The sequence below is a fragment of the Mandrillus leucophaeus genome, unplaced genomic scaffold (assembly GCF_000951045.1).
Source record: "Mandrillus leucophaeus isolate KB7577 unplaced genomic scaffold, Mleu.le_1.0 Scaffold282, whole genome shotgun sequence".
Taxonomy (NCBI): domain Eukaryota; kingdom Metazoa; phylum Chordata; class Mammalia; order Primates; family Cercopithecidae; genus Mandrillus; species Mandrillus leucophaeus.
In genome coordinates, this window is record NW_012102943.1 from 3,077,981 (window position 1) to 3,092,648 (window position 14,668).

Here is a 14,668-nt window from a genome sequence, read left to right on the forward strand (position 1 = left end):
ACGGAGATTTTATCTCTGTTGTGGGTGCTAGGCACATTCTGCTATCCTGGGCACCACTTTCTCCTCCTCACCTCACAATGTCCCGATGCACGGATGGCACCTGAAACCAGCAGAATGGGATGCAGTCATGCTCACACAGCAAAATTAATAACAAAACCCAAACACTTGTAAATGCCTCTTTGAATCCTCCACAGCTATTCTGTGAGGTAGGCCTTTTCATTCTACATTTAATAGTAATATTTTTCTACATAGGAGTAACTATGCCTAAGGTAATATATCTTGAAACTTACAGAACCAGAACTCGAACGGAGAGCTCTGACTCCAAATCTAATAATCTAGTTTATTATTAAGACGAAAGAGCACACTGAATTAGGGGCAATATTTTTGCTATCCTATCGGCCAGTGGTTTGTTTTGTCAATTTTCCTGTGCAAACCAGAAGACAAGTCCAAGGGCAGGGTGGGGGTCAGGTTGGAAGGTATGCGCCTCTGTCTGTGATCCGCTCTTGGATAGTCTGTGGGCAGCAGAATGCAGCTTCAAGAAGTAAGAATCGCTGGGGGATGAGGGGGTGCTTTAAACGGCTGGCTCTCTACAGAGAACACGGGCTGGGAAGAGACGTGTGATCAGGGAGAAGACAGTGCAGAGACCATGTCTGCAGGTAATGACATTCACGGAGGATGATGCAGACAGCACCCTGCGGGGGCTGTAAACTGCCAGCAGTGCTCTATGGAGGTCACTAGGAGGCAATGAGAGATGTGGAATGTTTAGTTATTGGAATATGCTTGTTGCAGAAAATATAATATTACTTGACTTCCTTCCTCTACTTTCCAAGACACTGTGGACATCGTACTTGGCGTGGGGAACTGGTGATACAACAACCTAGAAGGAGACGCCCCAGCCTCCCTTCCATGAGCACCTCCAATACTTTGCACTTAGCCAGGCATTTCTCCTTCCCCTTCTCTCCTTCCACCTTATTCTTTTGTTTATTCACATATTTACACGTTTGTAATGACACATTCAGGAATAAATTGTTGTTGTGAAAACTTTGGATAACACAGAGTACTTTTAAAAAAAGAAGGTCTCGGGCCGGGCGCGGTGGCTCAAGCCTGTAATCCCAGCACTTTGGGAGGCCGAGACGGGCGGATCACGAGGTCAGGAGATCGAGACCATCCTGGCTGACATGGTGAAACCCCGTCTCTACTAAAAAAATACAAAAAACTAGCCGGGCGAGGTGGCGGGCGCCTGTGGTCCCAGCTACTCGGGAGGCTGAGGCAGGAGAATGGCGTGAACCCGGGAGGCGGAGCTTGCCGTGAGCTGAGATCTGGCCACTGCACTCCAGCCTGGGCGGCAGAGCGAGACTCCGTCTCAAAAAAAAAAAAAAAAAAGAAGGTCTCTTTGCCCCTTGCCGCGTCTCACCGTCTTCCCTTATCCAGCCAGTAGAGGGCAGGGATGTTGCTTGCTCTGCGCCCTGCTGAGCTCCCCTCAGGCTTCCATGGAGAGGCACTCAGTGCACATTTGTTGGGGGAATAAATGCATTGAAATCGCCAGGCTGAGGTGATTCTTTCTCTATACACACACAGACACACACATGTAACTGGGAATTTTTATTTCCGTAAAAAGGGTCATCATGTATGCATTGCGTTGCCAGTTTCTTTTGCTTCTCTGTCTTCTCCTTCCTCTTCTTCTTCTTTGTGTAGTATGTCTTAAGGTTGTTTCCTTGACTCTGTGAATACCTGCTTCATAGAGGCAGGTGTTTTTAACTCCTGTGTTGATGGGCATTTGAGTTCCTTCCACTTCTCACTATTTCTTGTGATGCTGCTGTAGGCTTCCTCGCACAGGCTTCTTGCTACACAGGTGTGAATGTTTCTCCAGGAAAGACACCTGAGCAGGACTCACTGGATGGTGAGGGCTCCTCCTTCCTATCTGGCATCTGGGACAGATGCCTAAAATCTAAATTTTCCTCAAAGACAAGCTGAACTGAGGAGAAATTCCTTCCCTGGGAGTGGTAGGGAGTGTCAGTCCTGGGCTTGGATCATGAACTTGGCACACACACAGACACACACACACAGACACACACAGACACACACACAGACACACAGACACACACACACACAGACACACACACACACAGACAAACAGACACACAGACACACACACACAGACACACAGACACACACACAGATACACACACACACACAGACACACAGACACACACACAGATACACACACACACACAGACACACACACAAACACACACAACACACAGACACACAGACACACACACACACACAGACAGACACACACACACACATACATGCGATCGTATCCTAGCCTGTTTGCTAGGAAACCTAGTTTTCAAACATTAGCATGTTTTGTAGAAGCACACTGATCATGAAAGTCCTGAGATTTGGGGAGTTCTATTGTAGGATCTGTCACAGACTTTCCAAGAAAATGTAGAACAAGTAACAAGGCCTCCATGGTCTTTAGTTTCCTCATCTCTAAAATGGGTTTGGAGGACATGAGGAGTGGAAGAGCAGACATATTACCGTTCAAGGATATTTTCAAGCTACCCTTCCAGGGTGAGGCTTTGGTTGCCTGCCCTTGACCTCAGGTTTGCTGTGGAAGCCAAGAAAAGGGGAGCTGGTGCTTTGGAAAGAGCAATCGGCTTTTCCGGGTGAGTCAGACCCAGCAGCTTGGCGACCTCTGCCCCGGTCAGCAGCCCCACCTCCTTTTCTAGAGCTGCTGCTGCCGGTTCCTCGGCTGAGTCTTGGAGAGGGCATGTTTCACATCCCACACAGAAGAAAGTCTGGAGAACATCTCCCCCATGGTTTACTAATCTGCATTTCTGACGGCTGCCAGGCTACTCTCCCACAGATGCTTGGTTTGGTGTTTCTGACAAAGCAGCAGAGCAGAGTGGTAAGGACAAAGGCCCTGGGATCACACTGCCTGGGTTCCAATCCTGCCACTGACAGAGCCAGAGCAAACCACTCAGACTCGTAGTTTCCTTATCTTTAAACTGGGGATCATGTTAGTATAGCTCTTACAGAGCATTGTAAGGATTAAATAAGTTTTTATTCATGGAGTGCATAATTTGTGTCCAATAAATGCTTTTATTATTAATGTTCAAAGAAGCATAGCCCCTAGACCAAGTAGGTGGTCAATAAATGCATGTGGAATAAATGACAAGTGACAAATGCATTCATGAACTGGAAGACAGGACCATGTTCTAGTTCTGTCTTCGTCTCTGACTTCCAACACCAAGCTTACAGCTCCTCCCAACTCTATTGATCTCCCTGAAACATTCCTCCAATTGCCTTTTCTAGCACTTTTACTAGTGGTTTCTCTTCCATTTGGAATATTCTCCTCGGTTGTTTCTGCTGTCAAAAATTCCACCCTTTGAGATGCAAATTACATGTCACCTCCTGCATGAAGCTTGCTTTGTTTTTCCCATTTGGAAGTGACATATTCCTTCTCATATTTGCAATATATTTCTCTGTTAATGATACCCACCTTTATATTTTAAGTCCCTATCATTCTTATGAATTCCAAGTTAGTGTATCTAACTGTTTATTTGGTATCTTCAGTATGAAGTACTCAATAGACCCAAACGTAGTATGTCCACACCCCACCAACCCACTCCACTAAGTCATCTCCATCCGCAGGCTTTCCTATCTCAGTTAAAGACAACTCCGTCTTTCCAGGTATTCAGGCCAAAACATTTGGAATTTTCCTTGCTGTTTCTGTATCTCTCACAATCTTCTATCTAATCCATCCAGAAATCGTGCTGATCCACCCGGATATAGCCAGAATCAGAACACTTCTCACGACCTCCACTGCTACCACTGTGGGCCAAGTCAGGGCCAATAGACTCCACTCCTGCTCTTCCCTCACCCACAGTCGCTTTCCCTGGAGTGGCCGGAGTGTTCTTTGTAAAATATAAGTCGAGTCATGTCAATCCTCTGCTCAAGATCCTGCAGTGGAGCACATTTCTCTTAGCATAAAAGCTGGGCTCTGAACGTAGCCAAACAGGTTTTACAAACCACATACCTCTCTCTCTGACTCATTTCCCACGACTCTTCCTGTCCTGGACATTCTCCATTTGTCCCTCCAGATCCATGTTCCAGCTTTCCTCACAGTGCTCACATTCCTAGGAGACTGGCTACAGAAATCTTCAAACATTCCCTGCTTGCCCTTTTGCTTGCAGTTAGATCACCTGATGACAGGCACTGGTATGGGATGGGGAGACGGTTGTTGAGAAAGGTAGGAATATTTGCTTCTCTGGTCCCTTCCCTGGCAAGCCTTGGCTGTGTTCCTTTACTGGGAGAGATGCATCCCTGTCCGCGGCCCTCTCTGTCAGCCAGCTCCCTCCAAGTTCCAGTAATCTTGCTCTCTGCTGACCCCTTCTGGCCTACTCGTGCTAAAGGTATTTAGCTATTGCCAACTCACAGGTGCCTGACGTTGCTGATTTACCTTAACTTTGCCCACAGCTTTGCAAATAGTCTCTCTCTCTCTCTCTCTCTCAAACACTCTTTGATTACTCCTTTTTTTTTTTTGAGATGGAGTCTCACTCTCTCACCCAGGTGCAAGTGCAGTGGCACGATCTAGGGTCACTACAACCTCCACTCCCTAGGTTCAAGTGATTCTCCTGCCTCAGCCTCCCAAGTAGCTGGTATTACAGGTGTGCACCACCATGTCCGGATAAATTTTGTTTTTGTAGTAGAGACGGGGTTTCACCATGTTGGCCAGGCTGGTCTCGAACTCCTGACCTTCAATGATCCGCCTGCCTTGGCCTTCCAAAGTGCTATGATTACAGGCGTGATGATTACCCTTTTTTTAAAAGGTACCGTCTGTTTCCTGTATAACTCAGATCAATCCACTCACCCCAGCTCACTCTACCCTGGCCTTCCTCCAACATGCTGGGCACACTCCTGCCTCAGTGTCTTTGCACTGCTCTCCTATTTCCCTAGCATGCTCTTCTCCTGATGTCCGTGGAGCTCTTTTTCTCTCATGTTCTTAAGCCTTTGCCCAGTTGTCACCTACTCATTGATCACATATCTCTCTGAACTAATAAAAATTGTAGCTCTTTAAGGAATCTCCACTCTGTTTTCCATAGTGGTTTTACTAGCTTACATTCCCACCAGCAGTGTAGACTTTTCATTGCATCCACGCCAACATGCATTATTTTTTGATTTTTTGATTATGGTCATTCTTGCAGGAGTAAGGTGGTATCACATTATGGTTTTGATTTGCATTTTCCTGATCATTTGTGTGTTGAGCATTTTTTCATATATTTGTTGGCCATTTGTATATCTTCTTTTGAGAATTGTCTATTCGTGTCCTTAACCCACTTTTTGTTGGGATTCTTTGTTTTTTTTTTTTTCTTGCTAATTTGTTTGAGTTCTTTGTAGATTCTAGATATTAGTCCTTTGTCGGATATATAGATTGTAAGGACTAAAAGAAGAGCTACCATTTGATCCAGCAATCCCACTACTGGGTATGTAAAAAGGTAATTATACAAAAAAGATACTTGCACACACATGTTTAGAGCGGCACAATTTGCAATTGCAAAAATGTGGAACCAAACCAAATGCCCATTAATCAATGAGTGGATAAAGAAATTGTGATATATATGTATATATGTGATATATATCACCACACCCCCCCACACACACACACAGACACACAAACACACACACCATGGAATACTACTCAGCCATAAAAAGGAATGAATTAATTGCATTTGCAGCAACCTGGATGGAACTGGAGGCTATTATTCTAAGTGAAGTAACTCAGGAATGGAAAACCAAACATCATATGTTCTCACTTATAAATGGGAGCTAAGCTATGAGGATGCAGAGGCATAAGAATGAGGCAATGGACTTTGGGGACTCAGAGAAAAGGGTGGGAAGGTGGTGAAGGATAAAAGACTACAAATTGGGCTCAGGTGATGGGTGCTCCAAATCTCACAAATTACCACTAAAGAACTTATTCATGCAACCAAATATCACCTGTCCCCCAAAAACCTGTGGAAATAAAAAATTTTTTTTTAAATGTAGCCCTTCTACTTTGGCAGTTTCAATATTTTAAATAACACTTATCACCTTATAACTCACTACATTATTTATTTGTGATTTTTACTGTCTTTATTCTCTCACTAAATTATAAGATCCCTGAAGTCTGGGAGTTTGTCTTTTTGGTGCATTGATGAATCACTATTACCTAGAATAATGCTTGGCATATGAAAGGTGATAAATGCATGTTTGATAAATAAGTTTGAATATATCAGACTTTATTCTTATCTCTAAGTGGATCCCACCACAGTTTCCCTTGAAATGTTGAACTCAAGTGCATGTTTCATTACCCCAACTAGATTGTGAGATCTCCAAGGGGAAGAACCAATGTTTATACCTGAGGTTGCAAAGTGAAAGTACTCAGACTGAACTTACTTAGCCTGAGGCAAGTTTGTTTGCCCTAAAGTATTGGCCCACACAGTGTTGCAAATATTATTTTAAGTTACCTTTCCAACATTAACAAATGGAGATATTTCACTTAAAGATGTGGATTTCTGCTTTCTGTGCCAAATCAGAAGGTATGGTCATATTTTATGTTATTTTTCTTATTCTCTAAAAGCAGAGCAGGGCCTTTCATCTTAGACTGGGCATGTCCCCTCCTGAGCATCAGGGCTGTGCCTGTTCATGTTGTTTCTCTGCCTCCACTAAAGCTAGGTATCATCCAGCCAACTCCTCTTATTTACCCACCTGCTTGGCCCTTGTAGACCTAGGAGTTTGCAACCCCTGATGGTTAAGCATATACCAGGGAGCAATAAATGTTTGATAATGATGATGGTGATGATGATAAGGATGATGATGTGCTACTGACAAGGGAGATGTATAGACATATAGACTGAACTTCTTTTACTCTCTTCTCTTGTAACATCTCTTCTTTAACTGCTTTTTCTCTCAATTAGTATTGATGTCACCAAATATAATGGATTTGTCTATTTCTTTTTTTAGTTACATCAGTTTTGTTTTATGTATTCTGAAACTCTATTATTAGGTGCATACATGTTTAAGATTGCATGATCCAGAAGAAGACCTTAAGGACCCTAAAGGGCCTGAAGGATATTGAGAACACTCATTTAACTTCTGGCTGAAGACCTGAAGGATGCTGTGAATCAACTGAACTTAATTAACATGAATAGAACACTCTACTTAACAATAGCAGAATAACAATTCTCTTCAAGTATGCAGAGAACACTCACAAAGTTAAGTCATGCTCTGGGCCGTAAAACTAATCTACACAAGTGTAAAAAGACTGAATTAATACAAAGGAAGTTCTCTGACCATGACAGAATTAAACTTGAAGTGAATGAAAAATATAGGAAAAAACTCTAAATAATTACAAATAGTTTTAAACACACACTTCCAAATAACCCCTGGGTCAAAGAAGGAAATTCAAAACCATATTGAAGTTAAATGAATAAAAACACAACACATAAAAATGAGTGTGCTAGACTGGGCATGGTGGCTCACACCTGTAATCCCAGCACTTTGGGAGGCCCAGGTGTGCAGGTAGCTTGAGTCTAGGAATTTGAGACCATCTTGGGCAACATGGTGAAACGCTGTCTCTACAAAAAATACAAAAATTAACCAGGTGTGGTGGTGCATGCCTGTACTCCCAGCTACTGGGGGGCTGAGGCAGGAGGATCACTTGAGCCTGGGAGATTGAGGCTGCAGTGAGCCAAGATCATGCCACTGAACTCCAGCCTCAGTGACAGAGCAAAGCCCTGTCTCATACACACAAAAAACAGTGTGCCATAGCTAATAAAGTGGTTAGAGAAAAATGTGTAAGTAGCATTAATTACTTATTAAAAAATAATAATCTCAAAACTATGATCTTAGATTCTACCTTATGAAATTACAATAAAAGCAAATTAAACACAAAGGAAGAAGACAGAAAGGAAATAAAGATAGGAGTGAAAATCAGTGAAATAGAAAACAGAAAAATAATAAGAAAAATCAACGAAACTGTACACATTCCTAGCTAGTCTGATCAAGGAAAAAAAGAGAGAAGATACCAATTACCAGTATCAGAAATGAAGATTCATTTTCTTTCAAATTCTACAGAAAGTGAAAGAATAATGAGGGGATATTATAAACAACTTTATGCCAGTACATTTGAGAACTTATATGAAATAAACAGATTGTTTGAAAGACCCAAACTTCTGAAGCTCACTAAAAAAGAAATAGATAGCTTGAACAATGCTGTATCTTTTGAAAAAAAATCAATTTGTAGTTAAAAACTTTCTGACAAAGAAAACTACTGACCTATATAAGCTTGGTGGTGAATTTTAGCAAACTCTTAAGGAAGACATAATAACAATTCTACAGAAATTTGTCCAAAACACAGAAAAGAGTGAAAAAACATCCCAACTCATTTTATGAGGCTGATATTAACCGGATACCAAAACTAGACAAAAACATTACATGAAAAGAAATCTGCAGCCCAGGCCGGGCGCAGTGGCTCATGCCTGTAATCACACTTTGGGAGGCCGAGGTGGGTGGATCACCTGAGGTCACGAGTTCAAGACCAGCCTGGCCAACATGGCGAAACCTGTCTCTACTGAAAATACAAAAATTAGCCAGGTGTGGTGGCTTACTAGTAGCTGTAGTCCCAGCTACTCAGGAGGCTGAGGCAGGAGAATCACTTGAACCTGAGAGGCAGGGGTTGCAGTGAGCTGAGATTGCGCCATTGCACTCCAGCCTTTGCAACAGAGTGAGACTCTGTCCCCCCCAGCCCCCGAAAAAAAAAAAGAAAAAAAAAAAAAGAAATCTGCAGCCCAAATGTCCCTCATGAACATAGATGCAAATGTCTTTGGCAACATGTTAACAAATTGAATCCAGCAATATGCAATAAAGATAATTAAGTGGGTTTATCTTAGGAAAGCAAAGTTGGTTCAACATTTTAAAATTAAACATTGTAATTCACCCTATCAACAGATAAGAAGAGAAAAAACCTCATGATTATCTTATTAAATGAAAACAAAAAGCGTTTTAGTAAAAGTCAACATCCATTCATAACAGGATCTCTCAAGAAACTAGGAGTAGTAGGCAGTTTCCTCAGCCTAATAAAGGTCAGCTGTGAAAATGGGTAGCTAACATCATACTGAATGTTGAAAGCCTGAAAGCTTTATTCTGAAGATCAGGAACAAGACAAGGATATCCACTCTCACTGTTTCTATTCAAAATTGTGCTTCAGAGACTGAAAAAGGACTTGTAGATTTAAGATATGTTGTAAGGGGAAGGGACGAGAGAGTGGAGAGAGAAATTGAGAGTATGGCTTCTCGGCTCCTTGATTTGATGTTTAGAAGAATGGTGCTTCCTCAAACTGAGATTAAGAATGGTACAGTTCCGTCATCAAAGGCTTTCTGGTGTTGCCCTTTTATAGTCATACCACCTTGCTCTCTACACACCCTAGTCTCTGGCCCCTGGCAGCCATTATTTTGTTTTTCATTTCTATAACTATCATCTTAAGCATGTTACATAAATGGAATCATACATAATGTGACATGTGACCTTTGGATACTGGTATTTTTCACTCAACATGATTCCCTGAATATTCATCAAAATTGTTTCGAATACCAATAGTTCATTCCTTTTTATTGCTGAGTAGTATTCCAAGGTATAAGTGTGCCTCAATTTGTTTAATTATTCATTTGTTGAAGGACATGTGGGTTGTTGGCAGTTTCTGACTATCATGAGCAAACCTGTTATGAACATTCATATACAAAAAAATAAAAACTGTGCTGAAGAAAAGAACAAGAAATAAATGGCATATAGATTGGAAAGAAAGAAATAAAAATTGTCTTTATTTGCAGATGACATGATTATGTGTTTGGGAAATCCTAAGAACCTACAAACAATACCATTTGAAACAGCATCAAAAACATGAAATAATTAGAGGTAAGTCTAATAAAATATACGCATGGTTCATATGCTGATGAGACACACAACATTGATGAGACAAATAGAGCTAGACCTCATGAAATGGAGAGACATGGCATGTTTATGAGTTGGAAAACTCAATATTGTCAAGATGTCAATTCTTCCAAATTGATCTATAGATTCATTGCAACCTCAGAGTTCCTGGGTGTGAACTGGTGTGTGCCATGGACAATCCTGACTGCTCCAGGTAAGGACAGCCTCCATGCTATCCTCAGCACTGGAGTTTCTTTCCTCAGAACAGCTCAGAGTTCTTTCCTCCTAGAATTTAAACACACTCAGGCTGATGCTCTTCTTAAAATGCTCCACTGGCTCCCATGTAGTCTAGAATATTAAGTTCAATCTGCAAACAGCTGGAAACACAAACCAGTCAGGACCTGACTCTGCCTTCTCTTGGCCTTCCTGTTTACTCTCCTCCAAGGGAGCCTCCAGGCTTTTTGAAGGCTTCCATTTGGGGACAGATTTGATTTAGAAAACTCTTTCTATCACTAAGTGGCAATCTTTACTCCTGCAATGCCCACCCTGGAGGCTTAGGTTCTCAGTGACCACAGAAGTACCATCCCCCACTTTCTTGAGAGCCTTTAAGCATTTAAATATGACTACTTCCTCTGAGATTGTTCTCATGTTTACTATGTTCTCTGCAAACATAGGTATTCCTTGATGTATTGACTTCCTTTACTGTGCTATTAGTTGCCCTTTTCTCAGTGAGTTCCAGTTGGTAAATGTCTGTTTCAGTATCTGGCACCTGCTGCTGAATGCATGGTCCCATCAGCCAGCCCAAAGTACCTGTGCAGCAAGATTTGTCATCTTATTTTCTGAACACAGTGAGTCTCCTCATACAGCCTAATTTGCATTAATGTTTAGTAGCATCATTTACAAATAATTCAGGCTTGGAGCTTGAGGGTGCTCAAACCCTGAAGTGTTTCTTATATGTGTTGTTTTGAGCCATTTTCCTCACCTGTACTTGTGCCATTGCATTTTGAGTGTTATTTTTAGTTAAGATATTAACATATTTTGCTTTTCTTAATTTTCCTGTGACATCTCCTTCAAGTTTTTGAGATAATGGCAAATTCCAGTTCTGTTTTCCTGTGTACCCTCTCTCCCCCTTCACCAATAACTTTGATCAGCTTGTGTCCAGGAGTCCCCTAAACATCTCTCAACACTCCTCACCTTGCTCTATTAATAGTACCACAGCTTAGTTTGAGCTACCTTCATCTGGAAACGGGATTCTCTTCTTAGCTGGTCCCATACACTTTTATAGATTCCTTCTTCCTCATGTCTTTTTGCTACTGTAATCCCTATAAACAGGGAAATCTGTTCCAACATCCCATTGCCTAAAACCCTACAAAACTTCAATTGGTCATATACTCTGTGTACTCTAATAGCTTCATACATTTGTCACTCATTTATCCATTCAGTATTTATGAGCACTTACTATTTGCCAGGCACAGTTCTAGGCAGGGTGGATACAGCCATGAGCAAGACAATAAAGATGATCTGCCCTCATGGAGCTCACATTCTGGCAGATGAGAACCCTACAGCCTGTGCTCACTGGCCTTTCATTCCCTCATGTTAGCCATATTCTCTCCTGGCACAGAGCGGAACATCCTAGTCCTTCTCTCTGAAATTAATTCCCCTCTCACCTTTGTCTATGTGACTCCTTACTTATCTTCTGGATATTAGCTCGCGAGTCACTTCCATAGGAAGTTTCCGCACCTAGATGAAACTCCCATTTTATAACATCTAATAACACTACCATTCTCTCTGTCAGAGCCTGAATGACACAATCATTTGTGTGACCATTTGATTAACCTCTAATCTCCAGTGAATTGTAGATTTTGTGAGGGCAGAGGCTCTGTTTACGCTCCAGTCATTAGTTCCCATTACAGAGTAGACACTCATTCAGTATCATTTAAAAGAGTGAATTTATGCCTTCATCCAGATTTTATGGTGTTTTGGCTTGTAATGGAATGAGAGCTGGAACTAAGAACTTGCTCAAAAAATAGCATCCAAGGAAGCATTAAGTAATTTATTAGTGATCTTTGAATCAGTCATCAATCTGTCTTACTTTATATGCCTGCAGTCCATAGCTGTTTCCATCTCATTTGCAAGATCTCATGGGAGGCTTTTCTAAGGTTCAACTCATTATGTTAGCTGCATTTCCCTGCTCTGCTGCCTATCCAAAAAGCAAATGAGGTTAGTTTTGCGTGACTAGATTTTGTAGATACTTGTAGCCTTAATGTTTTTGGTCCTCTGTCCCCTCAGCTTTAAAATGCTGGGCTACATCAGGTGATTTCCTGGATTCCTTCCCAGCAGTGGTAGGATTTTGCTTGTTCACCAGTGAGGAGCTGGCTCACTGATGCTGCTGGGGTGAGGTGAGATGCTGCACCCACAGCTCCAGCTTAATCAGAGAGCTAAGGGAGGTGTTTGCAGAGAGAGGCTGGGTGGAGATCACTTTCCAAGGGGTGGCAGGCAAGTCGGTGAGGGCCAAGTCAGTCAGAGAGGGAGCAGTAACGGCAGTCTTGATCTCTGAGATGTTCTCTGCCCCTCCTTCCCCGTCTTGGCTGCCTCGACAAGAACCAAACTGTGTATCTCAATCCTAGAATGTGAAGAATGTGCTGCAGCCTCATAGGCATGAAGCGATCTGCTGAGAGGGAGGAAGGAGCCCTGTTCCTCAGGCCTAACAGTGCAAGAGCTATGGGCCTGCAGGCTCCTTTTTCCCTACTGCTCTCCCTGGGCCTCCTGCTGTAGCCAGGATATCAAAGGCTGCATTGTGCATTGAGTGGGCCTCGGGTCCCAGAGGACGGACACTGTTAGAAAGGTGCCTCCAGCCAGCACTATGCTGGCCTATGTTCCTTGCTTTCTAGCCCTGGAAGGAGGATGCTAATATAGGTGGTTTCTGCATCCTGGGGGGCAGAGTCTATTCCGAGTCCAGATGAGTTTTACTTGACCAAAGACACAGCTCTTTGGTTTCATTGATGTTCTCTATTTTTTTTTTTCAGTTTCTATTTGTTTCTGCTCTTATCTTTATTATTTTTTCTTTCTTCTCCTTACTGTGGGTTTAATTTGCTCTGCTTAAATCATTGATTTGAGACTTTCCTCTTTTCTAATAAAAGCATTTATTGCTAAATAGTTCCTTTACCACATTTATTGCATCCCTCAAATTTTAATGTTATGTTTTGATTTCTTTGCATTTGAACTATTTTCTAATTTCCCTTGCGATTTCTCCCTTGTTCCCTGAGTTATTTAGGAGTGTTATATTTAATTTGCACATATTTGGTGATTTTCCAGATTATATCTCTTTTATTAAATTAAATTTCTAATTTAGTTCCTTTGTGGTCAGAGAACATATTTGTATGTTTTCAGTCCTTTTAACTTTCTTGGCATTTGTTTTTTGTCCCAGAATATGTTCTGTCTTGATGAATGTTCCATATGCACTTGAAAAGCATGTCTATTCTGCTGTATTTTGGTGAAGTATTATGTAAGTATCAATTAGGTCAAATTGACTAAAAGAGTTGTTCCTGTCTTCCAAATTTTTACTGTTTTTTTTTCTCCATATGTTCTGCTGATGACTGAGAGAGAAGTGTTGGAATATTCAACTTAAATGGTAGATTTTTCTTTTTTGTTTCAGTTCTATTACTTATTGTTTCATTTATTTTAAGCTTTTTTTTAATGCATATACCTGTAAGATTTGTATGTCTTTTAAATGAATTAACTCCTTTATTATTAGATTATGTCCCTATTTATCCATCATCATATCCCTTGTTCTAAAGTTTATTTATTTTTATAGATTTATGGGGTACAAGTACAATTTTGTTACATGGATATGTTGTGAAGTGGTGGTAGTGGTGAAGTCTGGGCTTCTAGTGTAACCATCACCTGAGCAGTGTACATTGTACCCAATAGGTAATTTCTCATCCCTCACCCCTTCCCACCTTTCTGAGTCTTCAATGACTATTATTCTACTCTTCATGTCCACAAGGACACATTGTTTAGCTCCCACTAATAAGTGAGAACATATGGTATTTGACTTTGTGTCTGTATTACTTCACTCAAGATAATGGCTTCCAGTTCCTTCTATGTTGCTGCAAAAGACATGATTTTATTCTTATTTTGTGACTGAGTAGTATTTCATGGAATTTATATGTCACATTTTCTTTGTCCAATCATCCATTGATGGACACTTGGTTGGTTCTATATATTGCTATTGTAAATAGTGCTGTGATAAACATACAAGTATAGGTGTCTTTTTGATATAATAATTTCCTCTGGGTAGATATCCAATAGCAGGATTGCTGAATTGAAGGATAGTTCTATTTTCAGTTCTTTAAGAAATCTGCCTACTGTTTTCCTTAGAGGTTGTACTATTAGGTTGATGGAAGTAATTGTGGTTTTTGCCAAAACCGCAGTTACTTTTGTATCAACCTAATAATTTACATTCCCACCAGCAATGTATAAACATTCCCTTTTCTCAGCATCCTTGTCAGCATCTGTTTTTCTTTGATTTTTTAATAACTGCCATTCTTGCCAGGTGTGGTGGCTCATGCCTGTCATCCCAGCCCTCTGGGGGACCAAGGCAGTAGGATTGCTTGAGTCCAGGAGTTCAAGACCATTCTGGGTGACATAGTGAGACCCCATCTCTATAAAAAACAAAAGAAAAATTAGTGTG